Below are 24,173 nucleotides of genomic sequence, written 5' to 3'. Positions count from 1 at the left end.
GCGGCAGAACAAACTGAACCCACTGACACCTTGATCTTGGACTTCCAACCTCTAGAACTGTGAGAAAATAAATTTCTGTTGTTTAAGCCACCCAGGCTGTGCTACTTTGTTATGGCATTTGGGAGAGCTTCTGGGTGCTTCCAATTTTCTATTTCTTGATGAGGATGATAACTGCATGGGACTTTTCTTCACCATAAATTGCTAGGTTGTATATTTAAGCTTCATTTATTTTTCCGTACGCATGTTAGATTTTACCATAATGCAGCAAACCAAAAAAGCAAAACAAACAAAAAAGAGCCTGGCCGGGGCCAGGAAAAAAGATCTAGTGCTTGTTGGATCCTCACACCGATCCCATGAGAAAGACTTGGAAGGGTGTCTTTCCTTTTTGTAAACAGCTTTATTGAGATGTAGTTCAGACACCATACAATTCAGCCACTTAAAGTATACAATTCAATGGATTTTAGCATGCTCACCAGTTAATTTTAGAACATTTTCATCACCTCTGAAAGAAACCCTGTACCCTTTCGCTATTATCTCCCCCTCCACACCAGCCTCGAGAAACCACTAATTGACTTTCTGTCTCTATAGGCCTATTCTGGACATTTCATACAAATTGAATCATGTAGTATGTGGTCTTTTATGTCTGGCTTCTTTCACTTACCATGGTTTCAGGATGCGCTGTGTTGCAGCGTGTACCGGCCCTTCAATCCTTTTTGTGAATGAATACGTGGCCCACCTCACGCTTATCCCTGCATTACCTGATGGACATGTGGCCTGTTGGCACTGCCTGGCTACTATCCATAAGGCTACTCACTACACATATTTGTGTGCACGTTTTTGTGCAGATATGCTCCCAATTGCCTTTGGGTCTATACCCAGGAGTGGAGTTGTCGGATCGTATGGAAATTCTGCGTTTAACTTATTGAGGGGCCCCCCGACTGATTCCCTCAGTGGCTGCACCATTGTACATCCCCAGCAGCAATGCTGAGGGGTCTGATTTCTCCACACCCCTCGCTGGCACTTACTCTTCTCTGCCTGTTTCATGACAGTCATCCCGGTAGAAGGGAAGTGGCCTCTCCTCATGGTTTTGATTTGCATTTCTCTAATGACCAATGATGCTGAACATCTTTTCGGGTGCTCATTGGCAAGAGTGGCTAGCTCTGCTTTCCCAAAGAGGAAATGGGGCCCAGGGAGGTGGAGGGACTCGTCCCACATCATGCAGTCCAAGGCTCCCCTTTCCTTCCAGCACGTCTCCACCGCCTCCATGGAAGGCAGGGTTCTCTCAGCCCATAAGCATGAAAGTCACCCTAGTTCTTAGGAGCTGGCTCGGCCCTCCTCTGGGGCCTTTGGTTTGTCCATTTCTATTGCTGCCACCAAACTCTTGTGTCCTCTTACCTCACCTTGCAGCACCTGTCCCCTGCCTGTTCCACCTAAGGCCTTTGTATTGACTCTCAGGTCTTCCCTACAGAGGGGGTGTTGGCTTTACCCGGAATGGGTACTCAAGCACCCCAGCTTAGCCAACAGATGGATTCCAGAATGGAGTCCAAATCCTTATCAGTCAGAGGGAAACTGAGGCTCCAGGGGGTGGGGGCTGTCGGAAGGCTCCCAGGCGTTAGCGCACATGACGGGGGACATAGAACGTTCTTCCCTTCACATGCTTCTCCAGCAAAGGAGCAGGCGGCGAGGACTGTCCCGAGGGGGCAGGGCCAGCTCCTGCTGGCTGCCGCTTAGCAAAGAACACAGCTAGAGCTTCGTGTTGATGGATAAACAGGGTGCGGCCGCCAAAAGCTGGATTTGACCCGCACCAGCAGGTGCCCTGATCTGGTCGAGCAAGGTCTTCTGCCCTGGTGACAGGTTAACCACAGTCACTTGAGAAAAGTAAAGATAAATGGATTTCTCCTCCGAACCCTTTGACCTCTGCAAACCAGGTGCAAAGTATGCTTTGCCCCCATGGGGTTGCCAGGGGGAGGGAGGAAATAATAGGTCTTTTCTTTTTTGCAGTTTTACAAGCTTTGACCTTCAGCCAGTCCACTTGCTTCCTTAAACCCACAGTCTCACTGTGGCCAGTGGGAGTGGAAAAAAGCCCGGTGTCTGCTGGGCCCGTCCCCCCACCCCCACCCTGGTAATGTTGTTCAGGTTCTCCTTAGGGGACTGGCCTGTTGGGGCTAAGCTCTAAGCTTCAGTTCATAGTCTCATGAAGGTCACCTCTCCTTCTAGAATGTCAGCGCTGCGGAGAGGCCTGTGGCGCTGACGTGCCCTGGGTTGGGAGGCGGAGACCCGGATTCCACCCGCAGCTTCTGCACTATAACTGGCTATGTCACTAGGTCAGTCTTTTCGGAGTCTCAGTTTCCTTCATCGAAAAAAGGGAGTTAAGAACAATTCTCTCCTACCTTCCTCACTGGAGTCTTATGAAGATCAAATCAGATCATGCATCTTGACATGCTTCTGAAATCCAAAAGGAACAAGTAGCCAGTTGATATCCTTACTATAAAAGAGCTACGAGGGGGCACCTGGGTGGCTCAGTGGTTGAGCATCTGCCTTCGGCTCAGGTCATGATCCTGGGGTCCTGGGATCAAGTCCCACATTGGGTTCCCCATGGGGAGCCTGCTTCTCGCTCTTCCTATGTCTCTGCCTCTCTCTCTCTCTCTCTCACTCTCTGTCTCTCTCTTTGTGTGTGTACATGTTTCTCATGAATAAATAAATAAAATCTTAATGAATAAATGAATAAATAAATAAAAGAGCTAGGAATAGTGGTAGGCAAAAAACAGACCACCCCCCATGGCAAAATGATTAAAAGAAAGTCCACAAAAATAAAGAATACAGATAAACATTAAATATATGAAAACTTCAACCTAATAAAAATGCAAAATGAAACAAAAAGTTATTTTCCCTTACTGAGGGTGGCAAAAGATAAATGAGAGAATAAGGGCAGCATGTCTGGAGGGTACTTCAGCAACACATCTGAAATTTTTGAGAAGTGCCTATACTTTAGTCTTGGGGTGTACCCTAAGAAAGCAACCAATATACATGCAAAGATATAAGAGCATCCAATCATATTTTTAAAAAAATATTTTTAGAATAAATCAGATTGTGATTTTTTATGGAAAACAAACTTCCATAGTGCTTTAAAAAATATAGGGATCCCTGGGTGGCGCAGTGGTTTGGCGCCTGCCTTTGGCCTGGGGCGTGATCCTGGAGACCCAGGATCGAATCCCATGTCGGGCTCCTGGTGCATGGAGCCTGCTTCTCCCTCTGCCTATGTCTCTGCCTCTCTCTCTCTCTCTGTGTGACTATCATAAATAAATAAAAAAAATTAAAAAAAAATAAAAAATAAAAAATATAGCCAATTCAAAAACATATCTGTATTAAGATGAAAAACATTTTCTTTCTCATTTCTCTTCTCACTACTTATCCGAGTCAAAATTTTCACAAAATTGACAGATTTTCCATTTGTATTCCTTTGCTGCAGAATCTAGAAATACCCAAATTACATATTAAATATATTTAAGTGCCAGAAATTGATACCCCATTAGGGAGTGGATGCATTTGCACTGCGTTCTACAGATGTAAAACCTGCAATTGCGAAGGAAAAGTCTACACGGATTTAAGACTACACATCTTTAAACTCAGTACATCTACCTGCTTTTTATATTGTTTTTATACTTTTTCTATGAATGGGATATCAAATATTTCACAATGATTTGTTTTTAAAGAAAATGCGTTATAAATGGAATATTACTGGATAAGGATGATTATCATGCCCTGGCTTATAATGGTTAAAAAAATACAAGAATTTTTGCCTGGCATATTGTTATAATAATGCCCCCTATGAATTATACCTCCCTGTGTCCATCCTCGTTTGCAATGTAATGTCCCTGCTCCTGCCATCAAGAGGTAGGGTGAGTTTTCCCACCCATTTGACTGTGGGCTGGACTTGTCACTTGCTTTGGCCAATGCAATGCGTTGCAAGTGATACTATGTGACCTCTAAGGCTGGGCTTTAAGAAAACTTGCAGCTTTCGTTCTCATCCCCTTGGAATCCACAGACTAGTAGGCCACCTTCTGGTCCTGCAGGGTGAGACGTGTGCAGTAAAGGGTTAACCCAGCAGAATGGGGGTGCTCAAAAGCTGCACATTCCAAAGAAAAGACAGGTCCTCCTCCTGGCTCCTGGGAGAGAATCCAGAGACAGCCCATGAGCCCTTGGACTGTATCCATTTGACCTCTGGGGGAGCTGGAGTCCAAGTAGCCAAGGTCAGTGACGTGGGTGCGACATGTCTCCGTGCCTGACCAGCAATGAAGACCCTGGACACTAAGGCTCAGTGAGCTTTCCCGGTTGGTAATATTTTGCATGTGTTGTCCCACACATTGCTGGGAGACTAAAGCGTGTCCCCAGGAGATTCCACTAGGCAGTGATACCTGGAAAGCTTGTGACCGATTCCTGTTGGACTTTGCCCCCATCCCATGCCTTTTCCCTTTGCTGATTCTGATTAGCATCCTTTGCCCCATAATAAGCCATAACCATTAATATAGCAACTCTTTGGAGCCCTGGGAGTCTTTCTCGTGAGTCATCAAACCTAAGGGTAGTCCTGGGACAGCCCTAACACGGGGGCTCCACAGAGAAGTGAGGAGCCAATAGCTGGCACTAATAGGTAAACACCTGAGTGGGAACATCTGGAGCCTTCAAGCCCCACTCCAGCTGTTGGATGTCCAGCTGAAGGCGTGCCAGCCTACCTGCAAAATCACGAGAAACAACACATTGTTATTTTAAGGCACTAAGGTTTGGGCTGATTCGTTAGTCCTCATAGGTAGCTGACACAGTAAACATTCAAAAATTGGCAACTGGTTAAAGGAATGATCACATTTCTATACATTGAAATATGAAGCTGTTCTTTAAAATGCTGATGTGGATTCCATGTACATTAAATGGAACTGTGTTCACTCTATATTTCAGGTAATGAAATGTTAGAAACAAAGAAGTATAGTGTAATCTTATTTTGAAAAAAAATAATAGGTATGTATTTATATACAAATGTATAATTAGACACTTCTGGTTATGGACTGAATAAGTCACAAGAATAAAAGGCACAGCATAGAGAATATCGTCAGTGGTATTGGAATAGCATCGTATGGCGACAGAGGGTGGCTGATGACACTTGTGGTGGCTATAGCAACACATTATAAACTTGTTGAATCACTGTGTTGTACATCTGAAGCCAGTGTAACATTGTATGCTGATCATACTCCAAGTAAAAAAATATTTTTTTTACCTTTTTGCATCTCTTTTATTTTTTATTTTTTTATAAATTTATTTTTATTGGTGTTCAATTTGCCAACATATAGAATAACACCCAGTGCTCATCCCGTCAAGTGCCCCCCTCAGTGCCCGTCACCCATTCACCCCCACCCCCCGCCCTCCTCCCCTTCCACCACCCCTAGTTTGTTTCCCAGAGTTAGGAGTCTCTCATGTTCTGTCTCCCTTTCTGATATTTCCCACTCATTTAAAAAAATATTTTTAAATGTATAATTAGAATAAGCCATCTGCAAGAGCTGATAGTCAACCATTTTCGACCTATCCAAACAAATTCCTATGAATCAATTAATGTATATTGATAGGTGTCACAGCAAAATACTTACAGTGGCTCTGTTTGGGTGCTGAGTAATGGACACTGTTTTCTTCTTGATCACCTGTATTTTCTGAATCTTGTACATTGAACACGTATTTCTTATTGTGGTATGAAGGGAAAAACAAAGGAAACTCTTTTTCTCCTTTTTAAAAATGTGACACACTTGATGGGATGAGCACTGGATGTTATACTATATGTTGGCAAATTGGACTTCAATAAAATCAAATAAAAATAATAAAATAAAAACTAAAAACAGATGAGCCATGCTGACTAGATGGGGAAACCGAACTGGGAGGGGATGTAGCCTTGTGGCCTGTGGCTCAAGTCAAGTTCACACCAGGTCTGGCAAGGCAAAAGGAGGCTGAGGCCAAGAGCTGAGGCTTCTAATATGTGTGGCTGGCTGCAGGGCTGGGCTCATGCTTGCCCAGAGCTTTGTTAATCATTGCCGTTTGTTCCCCACAGGCACTGTTGGCTTCAGTCCTTCTCAGGCAAAGGATCAAGGGCAAGTGTGAGAGAGGCAGCCCCGGCCCACAGTCTTATATACGTGCCAAGCCCACTACCCAGCGGGCTGCCTTTCCCTTGGAACTGAACGAGTCTGGGGATGAGGGGGTGGGGGTCTCAGCTCTGGAGGGAGCCTTGGAGAGTATCTGGTGTCATCTCTGCAGGATGCACGACTCCCCTCAGCAGGAGCTCCCTCTACCTCACCCCCTCCACAGTTACCATCCCCTGCCTGTCCAGCCGCAGCCCTGCAAGGGTAGGGACTCACTACTCTCAGAGGCACCCACTTCCTGTGGTAGTGACCAGTAGGAAATCCATCCTTCCCGAGAATCCCAAATCAGCTCAACCTTCCCCCTAGGAAGTGGGAGAGCTGGGGGTTGGCCCCGGTCTGTCTCTTCAAGCCACTATATTCTATAGCCACCTCCATTTCATTGATTGACACCTGGCTTCATTTGACAAGAAATTTGAGACAGCTTAAGTGATCCACAATCTAATAAAATAGAAAAAGGGAAGCAGGCCTAGAGAAAACACGAAGAACGGTAGAAAATCAAAACAAGGCAAAGAAATGTACGGATAGGCCCAACCTGAGGGCTACCGTCCACAGCGAGGGTTTTATTAGAGACTCTGAACTGCCAGGCTGCCAAAGTGAAAAAGGAAAGCCAATTATCCTTACAATTCTCATGACCAGTGAGGACTTCTTTAGAGGAAACACAGCAATCAAACAATTCCAAAAACTACTTATGAATGCTGTTTGATGATACATTCTGTCAATAGCACTTGGTACCTCCCAGGTGCCATTAAACCTACCTTCGAGTTATTTTATTTTATTTTATTTTATTTTATTTTATTTTATTTTATTTTTTTAATTGAAGTTCAATTTGCCAACATATAGCATAACACCCAGTGCTCATCCCATCAAGTGCCCCCCTCAGTGCCCATCACCCAGTCACCCCCACCCCCCGCCCACCTCCCTTCCACCTTCGAGTTCTGATGTCACTGATGGGGAAGAAGTATGTCTGTACCGGGGTCTCTGTCTGTATCTGTATTTGTGTCTATGTCACTCTCTGTATCTGCACATTTGTCCGTACCTGTCTATGTGTGTCTGTGGGTACCTGTATCTGTGTCTCTGAAAGTATCTGTGTTTCTATACTTAGCTGTATCTGAGCTGTATGAACATCAGCAGGTGTGTCTCTACAAGGACCTGTAAATATGTCTCTACCTGTACTTCTTTCCGTGTCTCAATCTTACCCGTGTCTGTGTCTGTGTTTCTATCTTACATAGATATCTTTATAAATACCAATATCTGTACTTCTATCTGTACCTGTGTATCTTGAAGATACTTGTATCTACATCTATTTATTCATTCATTCATGAGACACACACACACACACACACACACACACACACACACACAGAGAGAGAGAGAGAGAGAGAGAGAGAGAGGCAGAGACACAGGCAGAGGGAGAAGCAGGCTCCATGCAGGGAGCCCGACATGGGACTCGATCCCAGGTCTCCAGGATCACGCCTTGGGCTGAAGGTGGCGCTAAACCGCTGAGCCACCGGCGCTGCCCACTTGTATCTACATCTAATAAGTACCCGTATCTCTGTCTCAATCTGCACCTGCATCTGTGTCTCTATCTGTACCTGCATATATGACCCTATTTGTATCTGAATCTGTGTTTTTATCTGTACCTGCGTGTGTCTGCACCTGTATCTTTGTCTATATCTGAGCTTGTATGTGTATTTCCCCTCTATACCTGTATTTGGGCCTCGTAAGTATTGGTGTCTGGGTCTCTATCTTTACCTGTATCTGTGTCTCTAGCTGTAACCGTGTCTGGGTCTGTATCTGTATAGGAAATGGTGTTTCGTACCATATCCATATATCCATTTCTCAGTGTGAACCTGTGTTGTGTCTCTGTCTGCAGCTGTATCTGTGTGTCCATCTCTACCTGTAACTGGGTCTCTATCTTTAATTGTTTTGTGCCTCTGTCACTGTATCTGGGTCTCTATCTGTACTTGTATCTTTGTTTCCACCAATACCTGTATCTGGTTTTATCTTTACTTCTGTCTGGACTATAGATGTACTTGTATCTCTTTCTCTAATATGTCTGAATCTGTGTTTCTATCTGTCCCTGTAACTGTACAGATAGAGGTACCTATATCCCTGTTTCAATCTGTACTTCCATCTGGGTCTTTATAAATACCTGGATATGTGTACTTTTATTTGGCTCTCCATTGTACCAGTATCAGTGGTTTTTTTTTTTTTTCTGGACCTGTATCTGTGTCTCTATATGCAATAGTATCTGTGTCCCTATCTGTACTTGTATTTGTCTCAATTTCTATCTGTACTGCTCTCTATTTGTAATGTAACTTTGTCTCTATCTGTAACTGTAGTGATTTCTGTAACAATAACTGTTTCTTTATTTGTACCAGTGTCTCTCTCCTATAAGTACTTGGATCTTGGTCTCCATCTGTAATAGTATTATGCCTCTTCCTGTACCACTGTACTTGTTTCAACCTGTATCCATATCTCTACATATTCCTGCATCTGTGTCTCTATCTGTACTCACATCTGGATCTCTCTGTGTACGTAGAGCTGTATCTGTATCTGTACCTGCATTTGTGTTTGCACATGGATATATGTCCTTATGTGAAATTGAATCTCTCCATTTGTACCTTATCCATATCTCTATCTGTTCCTCAAACTGTATATTTATCTTTAACTGATCATTTGGTCTCTATCTATACACGAATCTATGTGTCTATCTGTACCTGTGTCTGGGTTTCTAGCTGTACCTGAATCTGTGCCTCTGTATGTACCTATATCTATGTCTCGATCTGTATGGGTATCTGTTTGCATATCATACCCGTATCTGGGTCTCTGGTCATACCTGTAAGCTGGATTTCTGCTCAAACCTGTATCTGGATATGTGTGTCTAAGTGTATCTGTGTCTCTGTCTCTATAACTACCTACATGTGTGCCTATAAGTACCTGTGTCTACTTATATCAGTGATCGTTTCTCTATTTGTACTTATATTTGTGTCTCTATCTGTACTTACAGCTATGTCTGTCTGTAATTATGTGTCTATCTGTGCCTGTATCTGTGTTTCTGTCTGTACTTGAATATGTCTCTATCTGTACTTGTATCTGGTTGTCTATCTGTACTTGTTTCTCTATCTAGATAAGTGGCAGTCACTGTGTATATCTGTACCAGTGTTACTGTCTCTACAAGGACCAGTGTCTGGTGTTTGGTAGGTACCTGTATGTGAGTGTCTATCAATACCAGTATCTGTGTCTCTAACTGTGTCTGTAAATGAGTCTCTATTTGTACCTGTATCTTGTTGTCTATCTGTTCATTTTTCTGCATTTCTTTTTAAAAAAGATTTATTGGGGGGGGTGGGGGCTGAGTGCCTCAGTTGGTGAAGTGTCTGCCTTTGGCTGGGGTCATGATTCCAGGGTCCTGGGATCGATCCCCACATTGGGCTCCCCGCTCAGTGAGCAGTATGCTTCTTCCTCTGCCTCTGCCACCACCACCCCCTCTTGTGTTCTCTCTTTCTCTCTCAAATAAATACAATATTTCAAAAATAAAATTAAAAAGATTTATTAATTTAATTGTATATAATTTAAAAATTCTTATTTAAATTCAATTTAGTTAACATATAGTGTATTATTTATTAGTTTCAGGGGTAGAAATTAGTGATTTATCAGTTGCAGATAACACCCAGGGCTCATCACATCATATGCCCTCCTTAATGCCCATCCCCCAGTTACCCCATCCCCTCACCCACCTTCCCTCCAGTGACCCTCAGTTTTTCCCTAGAGTTGAGTCTCTTTTGGTTTGCCTCATAGTCACTTTTTTATCTTATTTTATTTTTCCTTCCCTTCACCTATGTTCGTTTGTTTTGTTGGTTAAATTCCACATATGAGTGAAATCATATGGTATTTGTCTTTCTGTGACTTTTTTCACTTAGCATTATACCCTGTAGTTCCATCCACATCATTGTAAACGCCAAGATTTCATTCTTTTTGATGGCTTAGTAATATTCCATTGTATATGTATAATATTTATTTCAGGAAAGAGAGCATGAGTGAGAGAGGCAGTGGAGAGGGAGAGAGAATCTTAAGCAGACTCCATGTTGAGCTTGATGCAGGGCTTGATCTCACAACTCTGAGATCATGACCTGAGCCAAAACCAAGAGTTGGATGCTTAACTCACTGTACCATCCAGGCACCTCACCTGTATTTTTGTAAGAACCAGTATCTGTGTCTCTCTAGGTACCCGGGTCAATGTCTATCTCTACCTAAGTGTGTGTCTCTATCTGTTGCTGTAGCTGAGTCTCTCCTGATACCAATCAGTGTCTCTACTTGGTCTGTATATGGATCTGTATCTTTGCCTATATCTGGATCTCTATCTGCCTGTACCAGTATCTTTATCTGTCCTTGTATTTGTGCCTCTATCTGAAAATTTGTATCTTTGAACTGTACCCTGATTTGTGTCTCTATCTGTAATGTTTTCTGAGTCTGTATCTCTACCTGTATCTGGGTTTCTGTATGTATATTTTTGTCTCTATCTGTACCTCTATCTGGGTCTCTATACCTCTAGTGTGTCTATACCTGTACCTGTTTCTGGCTCTGTCTGTAATGGTGTCTCTATCTATACCTGTACTATTGTCTCTATCTGTTCCTGTATTTTTGAGTCTGTATGTACCCTCCATATATGTCTCCATCTGAACCTGTATCTATACATTTATCTTTACCACTATCTGGATCTCATTCTGTACATTTTTCTTGTCTCTATCTATCCGTGTATCTGGGTAACTATCTCTACCTTTATCTGTATCTATATCTGTGACTATATCGGAGTCTATATCTCTATCTAGAAATGTATCTAGATCTTGATCTGTCCCTGTTTCTATCCGTACCTGTATCTGTGTTTCTGCCTTTATCTCTATCTGTATCTGTCAGTGTCTCTATTACTGTTTGTGTACCTGTTTCTAGTTGTCTATGTGTATTTATATCAGTGTCTCTAACCATACATGTGTCTGATCTCCATTTGAACCTTTATCTTTGTCTCTCTCTGTACCTATGTACAGATACCTACGAGTTCCTGAATCTGTGTCTCTATACCTAGTTTTTTCTAAGACTTTCTTTTCACCTGTATCTGGATATGTACCTCTACCTGTTTCTGTATTTCTTTTTTTTCTGTTTCTGTATTTCTATCTTTTTTTTGTTTGTTTGTTTGTTTTTTGTTTTTTTTCAGTCTTCAAATATTTTTTATTGGAAGGCCATGCGTTGCCTTCATTTATTGTATTTCAAATCACTGTACATTTACTTTTGTGAAAACACTGCCTGCATTTTCTAGTACAAAAAAAACCTAAAAATTGTTTCAGGAATGTATTTCTATCTTTACCTGTATCTGTGTCTTTCTGCATCTATGCATCTTTGTATTCTTGTCTCCATCTCCACTCTTACCTGTATCTCCATCTCTACCTGTATCTGTGCCTATGCAAGTACTTTGTTCTGTCTGCACCCGTATCTGTGTCTCCATCTATACCCATTTCTGCATCTCCATCTCTACCTGTATCTGGTTCACCATCTTTACTTTGTATCTATATCTTTCCAAGTATCTGTATGTTTGTCTCCATCTGAACTTTTATCTGTTTTTCTTTTCTTTTCTTTTCTTTATTTATTTGAGACACAGAGGGTGAGACAGAGAGAAACTGAGCATGAGCAGGGGGAGCAGCAGAGGGAGAGGGAGAGAGAGAAGCAGGCTCTTCGCTGTATCTGTATCCCTATATGTACCTGTATCTGTTTGTTTGTCTATTTATACCTATATCTGTATCTCTATGTGTCCCTGGATCTGGGTCTATATCTGTGTCAAGGGACATCAGAAATGCTCTCAGACTTGCAAGAAGGTCATAAAATCTGCCTGTTAGCTCTGCTGCTAGATCCACCATTGTTTTATACTATATTAGTTTCCTGAGACTGCTGTAAGACATTACCACAAACTGGGTGGCTTAAACAAGTGAAATTTATTGTCTTGATGTTCTTATGGTTAAATCTGAGGTCAGTGTTTTGGCAGGGATGATTCCTTGTGAGAGCTGTGTTGGAGAATCTCCTCCATGCCTCTCCCGTAGCTTCTGGTGGTTTGCTGGAAATCTTTGGCATTCCTTTGCTTGTAGAATCATCACTCTGATGTCTGCCTTCATCGTCACGTGGTGTTGTCCCTTTGTGGGTGCCACTGTGTCCAAATTTCCTCTCTTTATAAGGACACCAATCACATTAAATTAAGGCCCACCCTAATGACCTCATCTTAACTAATGACATCTGCATTGACCCTATTTCCAAATAACATCACGTTCTGGAGTCTGGTGGTTGGGAATTCATATGAATTTTGGGGGGACACAATTCAACACATAGCAATAATATTTTTCCTTCATTTCACTGCTGAGTCCACACCTTTATAAGCTCCTGGCTCCATCCTTCAGTCTGGCTATACTCTGGCTCTCATTTGGGCCTGAGACAGCTAGTTGAGAAGGCCACTGCCATTATTTGGGGAATGTGACTCCAGGGCAACTCAGAAGACATGCCAGTGGGACCAGGGGCCAGGAAAAGGGTGGATATCTGCACAGAGGTGCTCAACCATGGAGACCTAGAACTGAAACTTGGGAATATAATCAGTTAGGTTGGGTTACATGATGCTACACTAACAAATGACCCCAAAATCTCAATGTTTAATTCAAAAAAGATTTATTTCTCACTTAGTCAATGTGCTGATTTCCAATCAGGTGGCATTCAGCTCCATATCATTCTTACTTAGAGCCCAGTCTCAGGAAGGGTCTATCCTTATGATTCACTATCCCCAAAGCAGAAAAAAGGAAACATGCCTGTTGTATACTGGCTTTTCATGTTTCTGCTCAGAAGTGAAATACCACACTTGTGTTCACACACTATCAGCCAGAGCAGATCACTTGGATGCACCTAATCTCAAGGGATCAGGGAAATTCAATTCTATCATGTGCCTAGAAAAAGAATGGGAAATATTTGGAGAATAGCAGGGCTTTGGAAGCCTTCTGCCTCTCTATCCCCCACATCTCTCTTCGTGAGGCTAACCATATGTCCTGGTTAGCCTAGGCAGTTTATACACCCTGCTCCACCCTAAATATTAATAGTGCTCTTTCAGTCTTAAAAGAGTCCCTGTTTGGACACAGATTCTATGATTCCTCTCCTCTTTGGTGGCAAGAGATAAAGATAGTCTCTTTGCAGGGATGTAGATGCTATTAGAAAAGGAGACACTGGTGGACCATATGCTAAAGTGATGATGCCACTTCGGGTTACATATGACTTTCTGTGTTTCTTCACATTTTGTTATCCTTAAGCCATCAGTCAGGTCTTCTTTAGATACCTAACATGGTCTCATTTGTGTCCTAGGGTGAGGAAAAGGGTGTGTGTTCAGAGAACTGAAGACAAACAGTGTCCTTCAGAAGCCAGCATAGTGGTGGCAATGGTGACAAGCAAGGAGCCTCCAAGGTAGGCAAATCATCAGGGTGAGTGTCAGGGGCCTATGTTGCCTTCTCCTGTCCCCAGGAGTATTCTAGTGATGAGCATGGAGGTTCTGGGGTTTCTGAGATGGCACTTTCTCAAAAATACCTCCATTGGTAACACATTCTTCCCCCATTTGCTTTTTCCAGCCTAGTGAGGAAACCTCTTCCATCCCAGAGCTGGCATCTCAGTACAGAGAGGCAAGGGCTAGCAAGGAGCCACTCACCATCTTGTGCCAGGGGAAGAGAATGGAGAGCTCTGCTCCCTGTGGAAAGACAAGAGTGCCAGCACAATTTCCTGGTCACAAGGGGGTTGTCCTGCATCTTTCTGCCTTAGGGCTTTGTATTTACTCTTTCTTCTTCCTGAAATGTCCTTCCCCTACTTTCATCATGTCTGGCTTCTTATCCTTTTGGACTTGGCTAAAATGTTCCCTCTTTAGAGATATTGACTGTTATTATCCTCTCTTAGTAGATTACCCTTTCCTTCCATCACCTGTCATGGCACCCCATTCATGACACTTGTCACAGTATACGAATAACTATTTCTTTGTTCAATTTTTGTTTTCCCCTTAGACTATAAAGTTCCATAAAGATAGAAACTATGCTTGTATCCCACAGACTGACACAGTGCTTGGCACATAGTGGGCCCTCAGGATATACCTGCTAAGTGAACAAATGATTACATGAGTGCCTGTATGCATTTGAACTCAATTTCTAAGGATTTGCACGTTCTAGCATTGAATGACAGTGTAAGAAGCTGAGAAGCACCCTGAAAAATCGAAATTGTAGTTCAAGCTGGCCATTCCTAACAGGTCAGATACACAAAACTGAAAATGATCTGGAGGTCAGAATAGAACTCAATAAATATACAGAAACATCATTGGAATATATCAAAGGGCAGTCTTTATCTGAGAAGGGCATCAGGCCCTTTGGAGTATTTATTGATCTTTTCGGTAATACCCATTTCTCATAGGTGGCAAGTTCTGTGGCCATGAAGATGGTGCCAACACGGGGATGACATGTGTGAATACAACCAGAGATGGCAGTATATAGAAGGAAGTGTATCTATCCACGGGAATGTTATAGTTCATTGGAGAGATACAAAGTGCTGAAAAATCTCTTGGTCAGACAGAAGGACAGTATGTATGACTCCATTTGGTGTGTGCATGTGCATACTCACACAATCACAACAGAGATGAGACTGTTTTCAGGTGGCTTTGTGGCAAACAGACATCCTTCCTGCATGTAGAAAATATTCAGAGGCACTCAGTGCAGGGATTATTAGCCCCATTTTTCAAAGAAGAAAACAGGCTCAAAGATGTTAAGTTCATTGTCTAAAGTTATACTGCAAGCATGTAGAGAGCAGGCAGGCAGGCTGATCTCACCCACCCACTTACCCAGTGTTGGACTCTCACTAGGTGGAGGACGGGGATTGGAGCCCAGAGTTTGTCCTTGAGCAGCACCATCATTGGTGATGCAGATATAAGTGCATCTGTTTTGTGATCAACCATGGGAGGGTCCAAATCTCTGTGGTGAATGGTGAGTGAGAGTATTTACATTGAAAAAGGCCCCTAGGAGACAGAACGTAAAGACTGCTAACTCTGGGAAACGAACTAGGGGTAGTAGAAGGGGAGGAGGGCGGGGGGTGGGAGTGAATGGGTGACGGGCACTGGGGGTTATTCTGTATGTTAGTAAATTGAACACCAATAAAAAATAAATTAAAAAAAAAAGAAAAAAGAAAAAGGCCCCTAGATAATTTGGAAACTTTCCTCCTTTGAAGAGGTCTTCCCCAACCCCCTTCCCCACTGAGAACAGCTGCATTAGAAGGTACATGGGAAACAAGTATTAAGAAACTGATTTTTATTTAATGAGTTCATTATAAAAGGAAAAGGAAGGTCTCTCTGGTGGAATGTTGGTGTTCTGCATACTTGGATTACTCCAGTCTTCTGGAACAAGATCATTGAGGTCTGGGGATTCACGTAAATTCTGTTTGGCAGACATGTGTACTAACCAGAACATACCACCTTATCTCCCAGACTGCTGCAGAGATTTTATTGAAAATACATTCACTCTCTTTGTCAAATCTTTTTCACATGTGGGCCACTCAGATAGGACTTTATGCTTGAAATCTACCCATCACACAAACGGCTTGCCTGCTTTGAAAAAGGGTATCTCAAAAAGAGTTAAAAGCAAAGGCTTCTGTTTACTGTAAAACTTCTTTAGTGAATGGCTTTTACATATGTGTGTGAGCCAAGGAACCAGGCTCCAGGGCCCTCTGCCTGCACCACATTCCCCAAATGATCACACTTGTAAAAGAAAAAAGCTTTATTTCTCCTTCATTTTTGAGGGACTATAAAATAAATTAAATGGAAAAAGGTAGAACCTTTAACTACTCAGAAGTCCAAGATGGAAAATTCACAAGTCAAACTCCTGTGCATTGCTTCCTGGAGGTTCTTCAGAATAATAACCCCCATGGTCATGATTCACTTTCACATTCAGTTTTGGTGGCACTTTCTCAGGAAGTCTCTGGGCACTCCCACCCCTGTTTGGTTCCCATTCCCCTATAGGTCATTCATTCATTCATTCATTCATTCAATATTTGTTGAGAATCTGCTATATGCTAGGCAGTGATCAAAGTGCTGAATAAACAGACAAGACAGACAAAAAACAGACAAAATTCTCTGCCCTCGGGAAGCTGGCATTCTAGCTGGGGGATAATGACAATACACAGGATACAGAATTGTTTGCCATAGTATATCAGTAGGTGCTATGGATAAAAATAAAGCATGGGGTGCCTGGGTGGCTCAGTTGGTTGGGTGGCCAACTCTTATTTTGGCTCAGATTATGATCTCTGGGCCCTGGGATCAAGCCCTGAGTTGGGCTCCCCGGTCAGCAGGGAGTTTGCTTGGGATTCTCCTTCTCCCTCTGCTGCCTGCTTCTCTCTCGCTCTCAAATAAGTAAATAAATCTTTTAAAAAAAACATAAACAAGGCCAGCAGGTGCCAGATAGTGGAGATGGTGCTGTAATTTTGGACTAAGGATGTGTACCATTTGGCTGAAGGAAGTGTGTTCCAGGGAGGGAGGACAGCATGTGCAAAGACTGTGAGAAGAAGGACGTTTGGTGTGTATGACGAATGGCAGGAGGCCCATGGGCCTAGGACAAGGTGAGTGAAGGTAGAGCTGGAAAGAATGAGATCACAGAGTTATTTCCTCCATTGTACCATGGAAATGTTTTTATTGCAGGGCTCTCATACCTTGTCATTATCCTTGCTGTTATTAGTTGGGTTCCCTGGGAAACAGACTCTGAGGTGGAGTTCAGTGTGCTCTCTGGATCAATACTTCGGCGATAGAAGGGCAGGAAGCAGCAGTGAGCAGAGGGAGAAGTTGAGCTATGGTGAAGTCACAACAAGGAGTTGTGATGACTCTTGAGAGTCTTGTGATGACTCTTGAGTGGCAGAGAGGGATCTGAGTCATTTTTTCCCTCCTTAACATCTATCAGCCACTAGATGAGGCTGCCCCTCAGAAGGGATGTGACCTGGGGCTAGGCTGCTCTCTTTGCCTGTGGGCAATTGCTGCAAAGGTGGACACTTGAGGAAGTTGACACTCAAGGAAGCTGACAAGTGAGAAGTAGCACTCTCAGCAGCTAGAAAATAAGTGCTTTACTCATGAAGAGGGATTTGAGTGGTGTACCACAGCATCCATCACCTTAGCTATTGGTGAGGATTTATCATAAGCCAGATACTCTGCTAATAACTTTATAAGAATTATCTCAAGTAGTCCTCACACAAAACCTGTGAGTTATGTATTAATTATTAGCTTCACTTTATAGAAGAGAAACAGAGAGATTAAGTAGCTTGCTCAAGGTCCAAGCTATGATGTATCAAGGTGGAGGTTACAATGCAGATGTATCTGACCCTAAAGCAAGAGCTCTTAACCACTGGATTTACCTCCCTTGTTCTGGACTCCACACTTTGTTGATACAACCCAAGGGGCAGAGTGACTACTTCACTGCACTAACTTATATCAAGTCGTTGACTAATCCCTCTGCCTTGCTGGTCCATCTCTTTGTTCTGCCCTAGTGCTGATGAATTTCTGGAGCTGATGTAGGGTCCCTAGTCTCCCCTACCCAGCTCTTCTCCTCAGAATCAGCCCCTCTTCAGTCTGCTTGGGTGCCTTGGAAAGTTGCCCAGCCTCTGATAAGAGAGTTCATAACATTGAAGATATCAGGAGTGAATAGAACCTCAGAAATCTGACCCAACTCTGTTTTCATAGGGCAGATTCGAGGTCTGGGACCTGCCCAGTGTTGACAGCCAGGAGTGACAGGGTGGCAATCAGACTGAATTGCATCTTCCCCAAATCATATGTTGAAGTTCTGACCCCTAGTACCTCAGAATGTGACTGTATTTGGAGATAAGGTCTTTAAAGAGGTAATTAAGATAAAATGAGGCCGTTAGGATGGGACCTAATCCAATATGACTGGTGTTTTTGTAACACAAGGAGATTAGGACACAAACATGTACAGAGAGAAGATTATGTAGCCTTAAGATCAGACTTCTGGCCTCCAGAATATGAGAAAATAGATGTTTGTTGTTTAAGCCATCTAGTCTGTGGAATTTTGTTACGGCAGCCTGAGAAAACTCATATCCCAGGCCTCCCAACTTGCAGACCCATGCTCTTCCCTCAGCACTAATCGTTATGGTTTGGCATCACTCATTCAAATTGAGCTTGGTGTAAGGCCAAGAGCGCTAGCTTTGGAGTCAGAAAATCTTAGGCCTTTCTCCTCTTCTGTCCAGTGAAGTAACCTTGAACTAGCCACTAAACCTCACTGAGCTTCTATGTCCCCATCTAGAAATTGTTAGAAATGAAGGAGCACTTCTTTGCTAAGGGCCCCATCAGTGTCCAGACACTGTGTTGACACTTTCAAGTGCCTGGTGGGAATGTTGGAGGATCCAAGGAAAGACAGGTTTTTGTCACCATAATCCCAAGCACTTAATCAGAGCATCTTGTTACACAAAGGGAACCTGGCCTGTAATGTGTGGTACCACATGCCTGATCCAGTTCCAGAAAAAAAGAGAAAAGCACACATGAATGGCACATCAGAGGCCTGGAATACTGCCCTGGGCAACTGGCCACACTCTGCAGTTGCCAGGGGCAACCATGCCAGATTGGCACACTTGAGTCTGAGGGTAAATGGGCCTTGTGATAGGCAGTGGTGTTTGGAATAGCCTGACTCATTTCCCAGCTGCCTTCATGAGATTGGTGCACCTTCACCCTCAACAATGAGAAGAAGGAGAAAAAGAGAGAGAAACAAGAAGAAGGAGGAGGAGGAGAAGGAGAAGAAGAAGAAGAGGAAGAAGAAGAAGAAGAAGAAGAAGAAGAAGAAGAAGAAGAAGAAGAAGAAGAAGAAGAAGAAGAAGAAGAAGAAACAAAAGGAGAAGAAGGAGGAGGAGGAGAAGGAAGAAGAGAAAGAGGGTGGTGAGAGGTAGGGAAGGGGAAGAAGGAAGAGGAGGACGGAGAGTGAAGAGAGGGAGATGAAAAGAAAGAGGAGAGAAGGAGAAGGAAGTGTGAGCAAGCTGTCTGTGCCTCTGCGGCTCTGGAGTTAAGGGGCATAGCCATGTAGTATCACTCCCTGGGGCTCAAGAGCAGTGGGGATTATTAACCTCTCTGAGCCACATGGAATGGGCAGGGATGTCATATAATAAATATGATAGTAATAATAACATTATTAGTTATTACAGGGAAGGTACTACATCACCAAATCCATTTTTTACCTTAGATTTGCAGAGCCCAAATATTTGTATTCTCAGTTCATCCTGAAGTTTGAGGTTCAGAGTGGGAGTAAGGTGGGGCAGTAACTCACTGTACCTAAACCCTCAACTGACTGGTGGTTAGACTGGAAGCCAGCAGATTCACCCGTCTGTGGGAGTTATCTGTTCAGTGATGGAAGCTTTCTGGTCAGGGTATTCCCATCTCATTCTCAAAGCACTTGGAAAATCCAGTTAGTCAGTCCAGGTGTCTCAAAAACCAGTTGGGTTGGCTAATCTTGAAAGATACTTTGCTTCTGGCTGGGGGCAAATTTTGATAAATTCTCCTAGTTGCATAATAGAACTCTGAGAATTTACCCTGGTAGGAGTCAGAACCCAGGGTCTCTTCCTCATAGCTACAGCTGAATTAGCAATAACACAATATTACTAACTGTAGCAGATATATACTTTTTTTGGTTGACACTTTGCTTTGAACCACATAATAGACTGTCAAAATCCATGCAGAAAAAAGTACAGAAAATGCAAGCAGAACATTTGTAGTTAAGAAATTTATCTCTCTCAGCATGTAGCAGAACAAATGGACAAAAGATAAATATACAGAAGATATAAACAATATGATAAAATCCATCCGTATTCATCATCTTTTGCTAGGTTATGCTGTGGTAGGAAACAACCTCCAAGGTCCAGTGGTTTGGGACAGCAAATGTTAATTTCTTCATCACATTACGTGTTGGTTGGGGTAGGCAGGCTTTGGTTCTGCACTCCACCTGTTTTCTTTATTCTGAAATCCAAACTGAAGGAGGAGCCCCTCTCTAGAATGTGTCAGCGTGGCGGCAGAGGGAAAAGAGTGATGACACAGCCAGTGATGGCTCTCAAAGCTTCTGCTCCTTGTGACCCCAGATCACTTCCATCCATAGTCCCCTGACCAAAGTAAGCCATATGGCCGAGCCTAATGTCACTGGGGTGGAGAAGTATATTCCCAACCACAGGATGGCACCACAAGTCACATGGTAATGGGCAGGGATTATATGGCCTTTTTACATGGGCAGCAGCAAATAGCTGGAAACAATGTTACAATCTATCACAATATCTTATTATATCATATTCTATATTGTATAATCATAAAATTCAGTTGTAGGTACCCCTACATAGATACACAGGAGTCGAACATATATTGGGCCATAAAGAAAACATCCATACATTCTAAAATGTAGAATTAGAATGTTGTTTTCAGCAACAGCAGACTTAGGTTGTTTCAGCTCACTTCTCCAGCTGAGAACAATTAGAAAAGCTAGAAAAGTATTAAGGTATCCCGCCTGAGAGCATCAGGAAGCTACCATGGCAGAAAGAATTTACAGGTCAAGATCTGGAAGAGAAAGGAAGGCCTGAGAGTGGATCTTGACATTTGGCTTTTTTTTTTTTTTTTTTTTTTTTGCTTTCAAGGGGGAAAATGTCAATTCTAAAAGCCACAGCTAACAGGATGGGAAGTTGTGCAGATTCAAGGTGCTGGGGAGACAAAATTAGAGTCCAAGACCCACTAGAGGAGAATTTCGGTAAATCATTCCCATCCCCCAGGTTTTGAGCTGGGATCCTGAAGGAATCTTGCATTTTAGGAGTAAGTATTAGCCAGAACTAGATTAGCCCTAAAAAGGACTGAACATCAGTTTAAAGTCATCTCAATCCCTAATTGGATTAATCTAATTTGCTCCTAGCCTAGTTGTCTGCCAGGAACAAAACTACAGTGGAATATATCATTAACCGCAGCTTCACCATATCATGGTATCTTTTATATTTTTTCTAAACAAAATTTGGCACTTAGTGAAAGAATAATTAGTGATACAAGAAGATAAGATTTGACCCAAAACCTAAAGGAAAAAATGGACAATCGAAACCAATCCTTTATTTCTAGTTTTCTTAGAGGTTTTATTTTGTTTTGTTTTGTTTTAATCATGAATGGAGGGGGCAGCTCCGGTGGCCCAGCGGTTTAGCACCACCTTCAGCCCAGGGTGTGATCCTGGAGTCCGGGGATGGAGTCCCACGTCGGGATCCCTGCATGGAGCCTGCTTCTCCCTCTGCCTGTGTCTCTGCCTCTCTCTCTCTCTCTCTCATGAATAAATAAAATCTTTTTTAAAAAATCATGAATTGATACTGGATTTTGCTAAATGCTTTTTCCGCATCAAATTGTTATTTTTACACATTGACTTGATTTTCTAGTTCTTTTGCAGATTTTGGCATCTATGTTCATGAGAGATATCGGTCTGTAGTTTTCCTTTCTTGTAATGTCTTTGTCTGGCTTTGGTATTAGTGTAAATGTGGGTTCATAGAATGTATTAGGAAGTATTCCTTCTGCTTCTAGTTGCTGGAAGAGACTGTGGACTACTGGAATTTCTTCCTTACATGTTTGGTACAGTTCACCAGTTAAAGCATCTGGCCTCAAGCTTTCTGTTTTGGAATATTTATAATTATTGATTGAATTTCTTTTGTTTCTTCTTTTGTAAGCTTGGTAGCTGGTATCTTTCTTTTTTCTTTTTTAAAGGTTTTATTTATTTATTTCGGAGAGAGAGCAAGAGAGCACAAGCAAGGGGAGTGGCAGAGGGAGGGGGAGAAGCAGGCTCCCCAATGATCAGGGAGCCTGGAGGTAGCCTGTATATTTCAAGGAATTGATCCATTTCATCTAAGTTATCAAATTTGTGGGCATAAGGTTGTTCATAGTGTTCCTTTATTAGCCTAGATTCCATGGGATTAATAATGATGGCTATTCTTTCATTTCTGATCTTAGTAATTTGTATCTTCTCTCTTTTTTTCTTAGTTATTTTGGCTACAGTTTTATCAGTTTTGTTAATCTTTTCTAAGAGTCAGCTGTTGGTTTCATTGATTTTTCTCACTTGTTTTCCTGTTTTCAATTTCATCAATTTCTGCTTCATTTTTTTGTTATTTCTTTTCTTCTGATTCCTTTAGGCCTAAATTTCTCTTCTTTTTCTAGTTTCCTAACATAGAAGCTTACATGATTGATTCTGTGTCTTTCTTCTTTTCTTATATACCCATTTAATGCTATAAATTTCCCTCTAAGCATTGCTTTTGCTGCATCCTACAGATTTTGATAAATGTATTTTCATTTTCATTGAGTTAAAAAATGTTTTTAGATTTCTTTTAGCCTCCTTCTTTGACCCATGTGTCATTTATAAGTATGCTGTTTGATCTCCAGATATTTGGCAACTTTCTAGCTACCTTTTCTTATTTTATTTATTTATTTATTTTTTTGGGGGACAAAGAGAGAGTGAGAGAGAGAGAACACAAGTGAGGTGAGGGGCAGAGGGAGAAGCAGACTCCTGCTGAGCAGGGAGCCTGATGTGGGGCTCCATCCTGGAACTCCCGGATCATGACCTGAGCCAAAGGCAGATGCTTACCAACTAAGTCACCCAGGAGCCCTCTCACTACCTTTCTGTTTCTGATTTCTAATTTAATTCCATTGTGGTATGCAAACACACTTTGTATGATTTCTCCTGTTTTAAAATTATAAGGTATATTTTATGGTCCACAATGTGGCCTATGTTGTTGAATGTTCTACATGAGCTTGAGAAGTTTGTGTATTTTGTGGTTGTTGGATGGAGTATTTTATTTTCATGCCATGTTATCTTGAATTAAGTAAAAAAACATCCAATCACTTTACCTGCAGATTATTTTACCTACTGCTCTGTTTGGCGGCCACTCTCTTGTCTCTCTTCAGCAATAGTGAGACAGATATCTTTTCCTCAGGGAATGGAAATCTTTGTTTATTTGCCTTTGCCAATAACAAAAATGTTGGAGAACTGGATGGCAAAGCTGTTGCCTTTGGCATCTTTCACTTGAACCACATCAAAAGAGCCAGGATATCTCACTCTGTTGGTGATCATGCCTATTTTTCCTAAGTTAGCACCTCTGGTCACCACCATAAACAGTCTCCAAATCAATCGGAAATGTCACTCACCTTGATGAAGGAATCAGAGTAGTGGATGGTGTGAGCATCATGAGTCAGCAGATGAGGGATTCCTTTTGTGCCGACAAAGATCTTTCTCAATTTACGCAACTTGATTGTGGCCTCCTCAGGTATAATACGATGGATGGCAAAGCAACCGTTGATGTCATAGATCACAGAGAATTCTCTCTGGTCTTGTCAATGCTGATGACATCCATAAGAACAGCAGACTAGGTTATATCAGTCCAGACCTTGCTATTAATCTCAAAGGACCACTGCATGCAGAATGCCTTTACTTCATCTCCTCTTAGGGCATATTTAAGTCTGTTCCTCAGGAAAAGGATGAGAAAGAGACATTCTCTCAGCTTGTAAATATTGGTGTATGGACCAGGAGCAAAAATTTTGTCTAGTTTATCCAGTATCCAATGCTTTGGAGCAGCTACACACTTTGGATGCTTCTTGGAGTCATAAGCCCAAGCAAGCACTACGTACTGCATGGAGTATTTTATACGTGTCAATTAGATCAAATTGATTGATAGTGCTGTTCAGGTCAGCTATATCCCTACTGATTTTCTGCCTGCATGACCTATCAATTACCAACAGAGAGGGGGTGATGTCTCTAACTATAATTATGGATTTATGTATTTATTTTTTCAGTTCTACTAATTTTGGCCTTATGAAATAGAACTGTCCTTATTTGAAGATGGCATGATTTTCTATGTAGAAAACCTCAGGGAATATATCTTTAAAAACTCTTAGAGCTAATAAGTGAGTTCAGTAATGTTGCAGGA

At 42.3% G+C, this 24,173-nt stretch overlaps 1 pseudogene; it reads right to left on the bottom strand.

Moving 5' to 3' along the window:
• Positions 1-1,612: 1,612 nt before the first annotated feature.
• On the bottom strand, positions 1,613-23,879 carry LOC140627899 (small ribosomal subunit protein eS4, X isoform-like; annotated as a pseudogene).
• Between the last annotated feature and the right edge of the window lie 294 nt (positions 23,880-24,173).

Source organism: Canis lupus, chromosome X (genome assembly GCF_048164855.1).
Source record: "Canis lupus baileyi chromosome X, mCanLup2.hap1, whole genome shotgun sequence".
Classification (NCBI taxonomy): Eukaryota; Metazoa; Chordata; class Mammalia; order Carnivora; family Canidae; genus Canis; species Canis lupus.
This window is presented reverse-complemented; position numbering and strand designations above follow the sequence as displayed.